This window comes from Pteronotus mesoamericanus, unplaced genomic scaffold (assembly GCF_021234165.1).
Source record: "Pteronotus mesoamericanus isolate MK-2021 breed Mesoamerican mustached bat unplaced genomic scaffold, CSHL_Meso_final scaffold_507, whole genome shotgun sequence".
Taxonomy (NCBI): domain Eukaryota; kingdom Metazoa; phylum Chordata; class Mammalia; order Chiroptera; family Mormoopidae; genus Pteronotus; species Pteronotus mesoamericanus.
The window spans coordinates 7,703,076-7,712,033 of record NW_026555319.1 but is presented as its reverse complement, the minus strand read 5'-3'; the positions used below and the strand labels follow the sequence as shown (position 1 = coordinate 7,712,033).

The 8,958-nt window shown below is 46.5% G+C and overlaps 1 pseudogene; it reads right to left on the bottom strand.

Annotated features, from left to right (window-relative positions):
- Positions 1-5,937: 5,937 nt before the first annotated feature.
- LOC129087198 (TAR DNA-binding protein 43-like) overlaps positions 5,938-8,958 on the bottom strand; it is an 89,238-nt pseudogene continuing 86,217 nt past the window's right edge.

The following is an 8,958-nucleotide window of genomic DNA, read 5'->3' as shown; positions in this document are numbered from 1 at the left end:
TATTTTCACATACAGCTGGGCCTAGAACTTGAAGGTGGATCACCTTCTCCTAATCTCTGAGCTCTGTTTCTTCTGAGTAGGGCTGTTCTTAGGCAGCGTCTCCTTCCGGGCCTAGGGATGGCCCCAGCACACCTCCAGACTTAGCTCCTTTGCCCCTACTTCTAGGGAAGGCCACGTTTTGATTCTGATTGGCTGGCCTGGGTCACGTGCCCAACCTGAGAGTCTTGGGGGCTGCTGTTCTCCTATTGGCTAGGCCTGGGTCAGATATCTACTGCAGCAGGGGAGGGGAGGTGGAGTCAACTCCACCCAAATCATATGGACTGAAGGAAGAGGGGAAATTAGGTGCAATTAACTGATGATGGAGCCCCAACTTGTCAAGACCAATGGAGGTTGATTACATAGCACCCAGAGGCTGTTACTTTTGTTCACCTTTGATTACACTTTGGAATATATACACCTGGATTTTTCCTTTGTGTGTATCTTTCTGTGTTACTATCTGTTGTGTGTGGGGTCCATGAGGGAGTTGTGCACACGAAGTATTGAATGCACAAGATGAGAAAGGCTTAGTTTTTCTTGAAGGGGTTTTTTTTGCGGGGGGGGGGTGGCGGGGGTGCATTTGTGTCCTGCCTTAGCTGACTTTTATTGTATACTAAGAACTGGATCTGGCTAGTATTCTAGGGATGGTAAATATTGAGCAAGAGACTCTTTGAGGAGCCTGGAACTAAATGTAATTACTGGTAAGCTTACATGAAGGGACAGGGAAATGCTTGTTCTCCCTACCCCCCAAAAAGTGTGTGTGTGTGTGTGTGTTTACGAGGTCTGTCCAGAAAAAGTATGACCATTGTTAATACAGTGAGAATGGTTTGTGCAACATCTGTGTAACCTGGCAGCCCAGGAGAGTGGACTGGAATGCACGTGTGTGAACAATGACGACAGTCACTGTACTAGTCAGTGGGGGCGGTAGACACTGTTGAGTGAGCATGTGTACTGTGTGGCTGTTAACCTTCACAACACCTGAGCGAATAGAGCAATGAATCTGTATCAGATTTTGCGTTAAGCTTGAACATTCCTCCACGTGTGCGTTTGTGTGTGTGTGTGTGTGTGTGTGTGTATTCCCAAACTGATTTAATTGTAGGGAACGAATAATCATAAACATGGAAATCTGCAGAAATAAGAGTTTCCTTAACTAGGAGTTGGCTGCCCTGAATTTTGTTAATGGAAGAAGGGCTTCTTTGAATTAATTAAAATTAATGAAAATTAAAAATTCACTTTCTCAGTTCTACTGCCTCATTCCAAGTGGTCAGTAGTCGCATGTAGGCAGTGGCTACGGTGTGAGCCGGCAGGTATGGAGCTTTTCTGTGATTGCGGAAAGGGCTGTCAGGCAGAGCTTGGACCAGTGTCTCGTAAAATAGCATCCGCTCTCTGCTTGCGTCTTCATCTTCTGGGAAGGGGATGCTTGGTAAACTGAAGATTCCTGGGCTCTACGCCAAGCAGACGGCAACAGAAGTTACTGGGAGATCAGCTGGGATCCTATATTCTTTAAAAAGAGCAGGGTGGGACAAAATCAGCTTTACAATTCATATGGAAAAAGACATGCAGGTTATGATTATTACGATAGCTTTATTAACTCTGTGTTTCGTGTACTCACAACTATAAACCTACTCTTGCTCCACCCTGTACATTTCCCCGATGATTTGGATGCACACTGAAGTTTGAGAAGCACAAAGAAAGGCAGAGAGGTATAAAGAAATTGGGGAGTTCCAAGAGGTAGGCTGTGAATGTTCAATAGGACTCCCTGCTCATTAAAGAACCATCAACTATGGCCTATGCAATTGGTGTACAAGGTAACGGTCAATAGTGTTTGAGGTCCTACTACTCCATTGTCACAGAAGTTCTCGAGGACGCACCCATTTAAAAAACTTCATTTGCTAGCCATTGATTAAGTCCTCCTTTCGAACTTTTCACGGCGCTGTCTCCCGCAGGCCCCTACCTCATCCTGGGGAGACAGCGTCATGAAGTTTGAACAGAGGGCTTATGATTTTTCTCTCAAAATTTTTCATGCAACCTGTCGCTGTTACTCATGCTTTTCTCTCTTTGTATCTAAAAGTTAAAAACAACAACAACAGCTTTACCCTCAATTCATGAGCGCTATGGGCAAAATTTGTATTTTTAGGTCCTTCGTTTTCCTTTTTTCAAATTATAGCATAAAACATTAGTTTATAAATTGTTCTCAGTGAATTATCCCTTATATATTTCCGGTGAGATTTGTTCCTAAGGATCACTCATCTTTATAGCAATGTTACATTTATCCACTGATTATTTCATTGGCCTCTGTTTACCTTTTTACCTTTTCATCCCCGTTTCCCACCATTCTCCTTCAGGATGGTCTCGCCCCGCCCCCCGCCGTTGCCCCGGTGCCCAGTTGTTAGAACTCATCCAGTTCTTTGCTGCCTCAGGTCTTCACACATTCCGTTCCCTCAGCCTGGAATAGTGTTCCATTATCATCTTATCAGGGCGAGTCCCCTGTCACCCTGCAGGCATCTTCTTAAATAACTTGTCTTCAGAAAAATTTTGCTGTAGTAGCCCATCTAGGTAGGATTTCCCCGCCCAAGTTAGTTTCTTTTATTTTCTATCCCTGTCCTGGTTCATTTTTTGTTGCTTTTGTAATAAGAAAAAAAAAAATGACTTTAAGAGAACAGAGACAGATTTAGAGAGATGAAGACAGGCAGAAAAAGAGAGCGTGTGCAGCAAAACAGAGAAACAGAGAAAAAAGAAGGGGAGGCAAAGACAGGAAGAAACGTAGAAATGAAATGAAAGAGAGACAGAGAGAGACAGAAGGATCGAGATTTCCTCCCGCAGCACTAAATACCAGAAGGTGCCACAGGTGAAAAGAGGGACCTCTGCCCTACTTTGCGAGAGGTTTCTCTGCTCTGAAACTTAGATTTCACATCACTCCCAGGGAGATGAAATGTAAGTCCTGGGGGCTGATCGCCGAACCGGCATCGTCTGGAGCTGAGCTTTGCAGTAGGGCGGCCCCTCATCCTCCGGGATGTTCAGGTCAAAATGGTGCGTGCTGGAGTGGAAATATAGTGCACACTGCATTTTGAAGACTCGTGGAAAAACAGATGTAAAATATAATGAATAATTTTTGCACAGATTATGTGGTGACATGATAATGTTTGGAGTATAATGGGTTAGAGAACAATGTTACCAAAATTAATGTCACCTGTTTTTGTTTTTTGTTTTTGTTTTTGTTTTTGTTTTTTACTTGTTCTGCTTTTTTAGTGTGGCTACTAGAACGTTTAAAAGTACAATGTGGCTTGCATTGTTTTTCTGGCAGACAGTGTTGAACTAGGCCTTCACACCCTCCAGACCCCGTGACAACAGCAGGTCATTTATGTAGAAAAAAAGAGTCAGAAAAACAGCAGCCGCCTCAGCTCACCCGTGCCACCTCCCAGGCCTTCCTTGCTTGGAGGAGCCCCATCTGCGGTCTGAGTCTTGCGCGGTGCCATGGCCCTTAGCACATTAAGTGGCAGCAGACACAAAACCCCACTGAGGCCACGACCCCCCGCTCCTCATGACCCCTGGGCCGGGCCTCGGGCTCCGACTAGCTGAGGCTGGGCGGCCTCTTCTGGGGAGCCTGGGGCTGCTGCTTGGAACAGCCATTCACCAGGCGGTTCTGTGCAGCTCCGAGTTCCCAAGAACGCCTTTAGAAAGCAGAAAATGTTTCAAGTGAGTTTGTTTGGAGCGATGAGTGTTTTTACTGGAATAAATATTTTGCTCTTTGTCTGCCCTTGATTATATCGGACTACACTTTCCTCTCTGAATGGAGTTGAGGAAAAAACAGCTCATTTAAAGCTTGAAAACACTCATCTTCTCTTCGATTTTGTACAAGCCTTTCTCTCCCTCTAAGTAACAACGTCTGTGTTTGCCTGAAAGCCTGGCTCTTCCTCTTGTGCCCACCTCCCTGCCTTGGTTTGCTTTCCAGGACAATTTCGCTTCCCTTTGGCCTTTGCTTGGTAAATTAGTTTATCTAGTGAATAATAATAATGCTCTATAAGAGGGGAAGTGCTTCCATGTCACCCAAATTCACTTGACATGTATGGACTCTTGATGAGGTGGGAAATAAGCTTCCTGTCTGTTGAACATTTAATGAGCTCTGCTGTGTGCTGGGTGCTGTGTGGAGAGCTTTTCTGCCATTAACTCATTTGCTACGTCCCACGGCTTCATCCCGTGGTCACTGAAGCCATTGTACAGATGAGGAAATGGAGGCTCGGCGCAACGGAATGACCCACTGAGGCCTTGCAGCTGGACAGATTTGGATCTAGTCTTTCGACGCCAAAATCCATGCTTTTAACAATCCGCGTCTCCCCTGTGTGTTTGTAGCAGCAAGGCAAAGGAGAAGACTGAGGCACAAAGTGGTTAAGGGGCTGCAGCCATTTGCAATCTTCCAGGTTCAAGCGTTAGTAAATGCCACTGAAACTGGATTTCACACAACAGGGAATTTAATGGAATTGCAAGTTTAGCAGTAGATCTGGCTTCAGGCAAGTCTTGATCTAGGAGCTCAATGTTTTGAAGAACCCGATTTAAAAAAAAATTGAGATGTAATTGACATATAATTGTATTAATTTTTTATTTAAATCAGTTCAATTTAAGGAATTTCCAATTTTGACAACTCTTATAAAAGTACCCAAGCGCAGGACATAGAATTGCAGGAAAGAGCATTCTTGTGAGCAGCTGACAGACATTAGAACACTCCCTTCTTTGAGACACCCCCAGCTCCCTGGTGCAGACTTCCAGGCACTCCTGCAAAGCACACCACAAGCTCAGTCCCTGTTCTCAACCCATCAGCTCCAGTTCACATTACTGCGCTTACAGATCAGTAACAGAAGAGCGCACGCACCCTACAGCCTTCACAGCAGTTGACAAAGGGGGAGGGGAAATACAAGCATCGTTTCACTTAACACATGCAACTAACGTGCATTAGCTCAGGAAAAAGCTCACTGAACGTCTTCCAACAGATGTGGATGTCCTTTGAATGCAAGAAACATTCCTCTATCGTTTGCTCTCATTGCTCCCTGCACACTCTCTCACCAAAGCCACAGGATGGACGGGCCCATCTTGCCAAGTTAAAAGATACCCATTTTGCATCACCGTCTCTGCACGCTCTCTCTCCTTTTCTCGCTCATACCAGCCTTTCATGCCTCGGCACCACCATCAACCCCCCCGCAAAGTTTCAAAGGTTCAAACAGCCTTCTGGTAGGATATCACAGCTTTGTGCTCATAGTGTTGATACAACTCCGTGAAATAAAGAATAGCAGATAAAAATGGCACACCCACTGTCAAAGACGCCGCCTGTGCAGTGTGACGATGAAGTCTTGAATGAGAAAGCATGTGGACTGAAGTGTTCCTATGGAGAGTAGTTACAGCACTACTTTCAGCAAATGCTTCTTCCATAAACATTTGAAATGAGATGAACTGCAGAGATTAAATGAATGCTTCATGCTGTGCTTTTGCACATGGAGGGAGACAGGCGTTAAAAAACAAAAACCAAAGAACCAAACACTGTGGCACCATGATCTCCAAAAAGGAGATTTTCCCAAGGCAGGGAAAAAAAAAATCCATATGGTGGGGTTCAAATTAAACCCAGGAGAAAAGAGCGTAGTTCTAATCAATGCTTTCCAATTTCCACATGCAAAGAATTCACTGGACAAGACCAGGGATAAAATATTACAGCATCTTTAAAGTCTGTATTTCCACCTTTTATATAACAAAACTTATAAAATTTCTTTAGCTCTTTCTCTTTTTTCTAAAGAAAAATGTCAAAAACACTGCTGAATATACTCCCCACTGAACAAACCAATTTTGAAAATTCTTGTACACATGTACTTTACAACACACTTACCATGGGTTTAGAAAAATTTGAATTCCCACCGTCTACATTCCCCAGCTAGAAGGTTGGAATCCACACTTGGGTCCAAGCGCTCCACTGAAAACCACGGCCTGACCCTGCGTTTGAAGCTGATCCCCAGCCAACCGCTGCCCCAGAATTAGAACAACCACTGTGAGAGTTATTCCCAGAACCGAAGGCCTGATTTGGCTCCCTCTGCACGTTACCTTGGCTTTTGGGTTTTGGTTCTTCGGACTGGCCCACACGGCCGTGCCGCCCCGGGCGGCTCTGCCTCCCCGCGGGATTAACGCGCTGACGCCCAGGTTCCTCCCTCCCCCCAGGTTACCACCTCGATCGTTTCCCGGGCCAGCTGCCCCCAACCTGCAGGTTACCAAACGCACTCTGGTTCCCGGAGCCACCTGGATGTCCAGCAGAGCTTCCGTGTCTTTCTAACAGTTTATTGCTGGGGTGCTTAGGTTCAGCATTGACCGTGTGTGCACCGATTCCTTTCATGATCAAGTCGTCTCCACGAAGAGATCGGGCAACCTGATCATCTGTAAATGTAACAAAAGCAAAAGCCCTGAAGAGGTTTGGGAACAAAGACACCTACCACTTCCCCGTACTGGCCATGTCCTCTGTACAGCATCCAACAAACACCTTTCTGCTCCTCAGAGGCTCATCCAGGCTTTGCTTAGAATGAGGAAGTTTGCAGTCACACCGCCATCCATCCATCATATGCTGCTCTGACTTTACTTTCACCTGGGTGTCATATTCCGTAAATCGAACAAAGCCCAACCCTTTTGAATGACCGGCTTTAATCTTTCTCTTGACCTGAGCCGTAAGAACCTCTCCAAAGGCACTAAAACATTCTTGCGGATCCTGTTCAGTTGTTTTCCACAGGAGACCTAACACTATTCAGTCAGCTGTTTTCTGGACCGTTCTTTTCACTTTGACTGCCAGTGAAGCATCTGTCTCCTCCATTTTTCCTTTGTTCTCTTCAGGATAGTTGACAGCACGTACCAGACTCCTGCGGCCAGTGCCGGGGGCAGGCGGAAGTCCGTCTGCCAGCCGGACGCCTCTCATGCACTGAGACACGGGATTCCTGCGGCGCAGCCCACATGCCCCTGGAACCTGGGCTGTCACTGTGGGCTGTTCCATCGTCTTCTGATGATACGTCAACGGGCTCATCCTTCTCCTCTTCCACTCCCCAAATGTATTCACACGTCTTTTATTTTTCCACTAGGCCACGGGTAGGAAGCCTGACCAGGAAACTTGGCCTGTGTAAGTTCAAGGTGTACAACGTGTTGATTTGATAATTACAAATTTATAAGTCACAATATGATTACCACCCAAGTGTTAGTTAACATCTTTATCGTGTCACATAATTATAATCATTTTTTTGTGTGTGTGTGATAAGAACAATTAATATCTAGTCTCTTAGCCACTCTGAGGACTGTGCTACAGTATTGTTGACTGGAATCAAGGTGCTGAGCATTAGATTCCCCAGAACTTAACTTTCTGTACAACTTAGATGACATCTCCCCATTTCTCCCCAAAGATCCTGACTTTGCTATTTTATTTCTCTCAGTCACTCAACAAACATTTGTCAGCATTGACTACTAACCTAGCACTGTGCTAGATTCTGGATGTGGGTCAGTTCTCGTACCAACCCTGGAGTCTCAGCTTCTAGGAGAATGGGGGGAGAGACTGATAATTAAAACAGAAAATCGTAATAAGAGCTCGGTATCTGTTTACCATCTATCTGTCTGCCATCTATCTCTAGCCCGCATGCCCTCCCTCCCTGTGTATCCCTATTTCGCGCTGTCAGTTGTTTCTATTTCTGGACTATTTGCTAACCAGGCAATGGCACGCAGAAACTGAGTCACACATAAAGTCTCAGCGTCTGTGTGATGCTTAACTTCAAACTCTCTCTGCCTCCGCGTACCCACAGTGATGCCAGAGAGCCTGGCTTCAACCCGGGGAAGCCAAGCTCTGGAGGCCCCGGTCTCCACCGTTACGTGCTACCTCAGACCGGGGTCGGCCCTCAGAGACCCTGCGTGTTGGCCCCGCAGGCACATGCTTCCCTACAGAATGCCCGGGGCCTTCCCCACGGACAAACCTCTTGTTATGAGCTTCTCACAATGGATGGTCCTCTCCAGAGATCTGCTGGGGACTCCTATAGGCACAGCTCTCTGGGCTCATTCTCTGAGGCTGCCTCCAAGCCCTTTTCCACACAAACTCCTCTTGCCTGGAAGCTGAGGTCCCCCTCGGTCCCCATCCCAGTGATCTTAGGCTCACGCTCACCCCATGACGTCCTGTCCCTTTGTGCCTGGCACTTCCTACGTCTTTTCAAATGCCACCCCCACTTGTAAAGCCCTTCTAACTTCCATGAACCTGCACACGCTCACAGTCATTCACACACTCACTCACGTGGACACACAGACACACGCCCACCCCGCATTCACTCATAGCCTCTTTATTCACACCCATGCACCCGTTCACGCGCACACAGCACACAGGCATGTCCCAGACGCATTCACTGACACACCACACTCATTCACACACACTCACATACACACACACCCACTTCTGTTTACACACTCACACAAACATGCATTTGTACAAGTACACACACAAAAATACCCTGACCCACACACACTTGCACATACACACAGACATGCACACACGCCAGGGGATCCTCTGTCACAGACATGCACGGGGTCTTTGCTGGCCGCTGCTCACCAAACAGCTCTGCGGTGCTGTCAGAGAGGAAAAGTTCAAATGAAAATCAGATTCGGTAATTAGAGGATTTTCTATACGCACATTTTTTTTCCTGGGCTGGACTTGAAAATGAAAGAGGCCCAGGAGATGAGAGGCTTCCCTGGGGGTGGGGAAGTAAGTAAGCAAAACCACATTGAAGGGAGTGAGAAAAACTCCCGGCACCGCTCCTACAAACCGCTCGACGAGGAAAAAGGGCGAGTCGCACAACGGTGCTGTCGGCCGCTCTGTCTGACTCCTGCGTCTTTGTGCGGTGACGTTTGGTGGGTTTTTCAAGGGCAAAGCCAAAG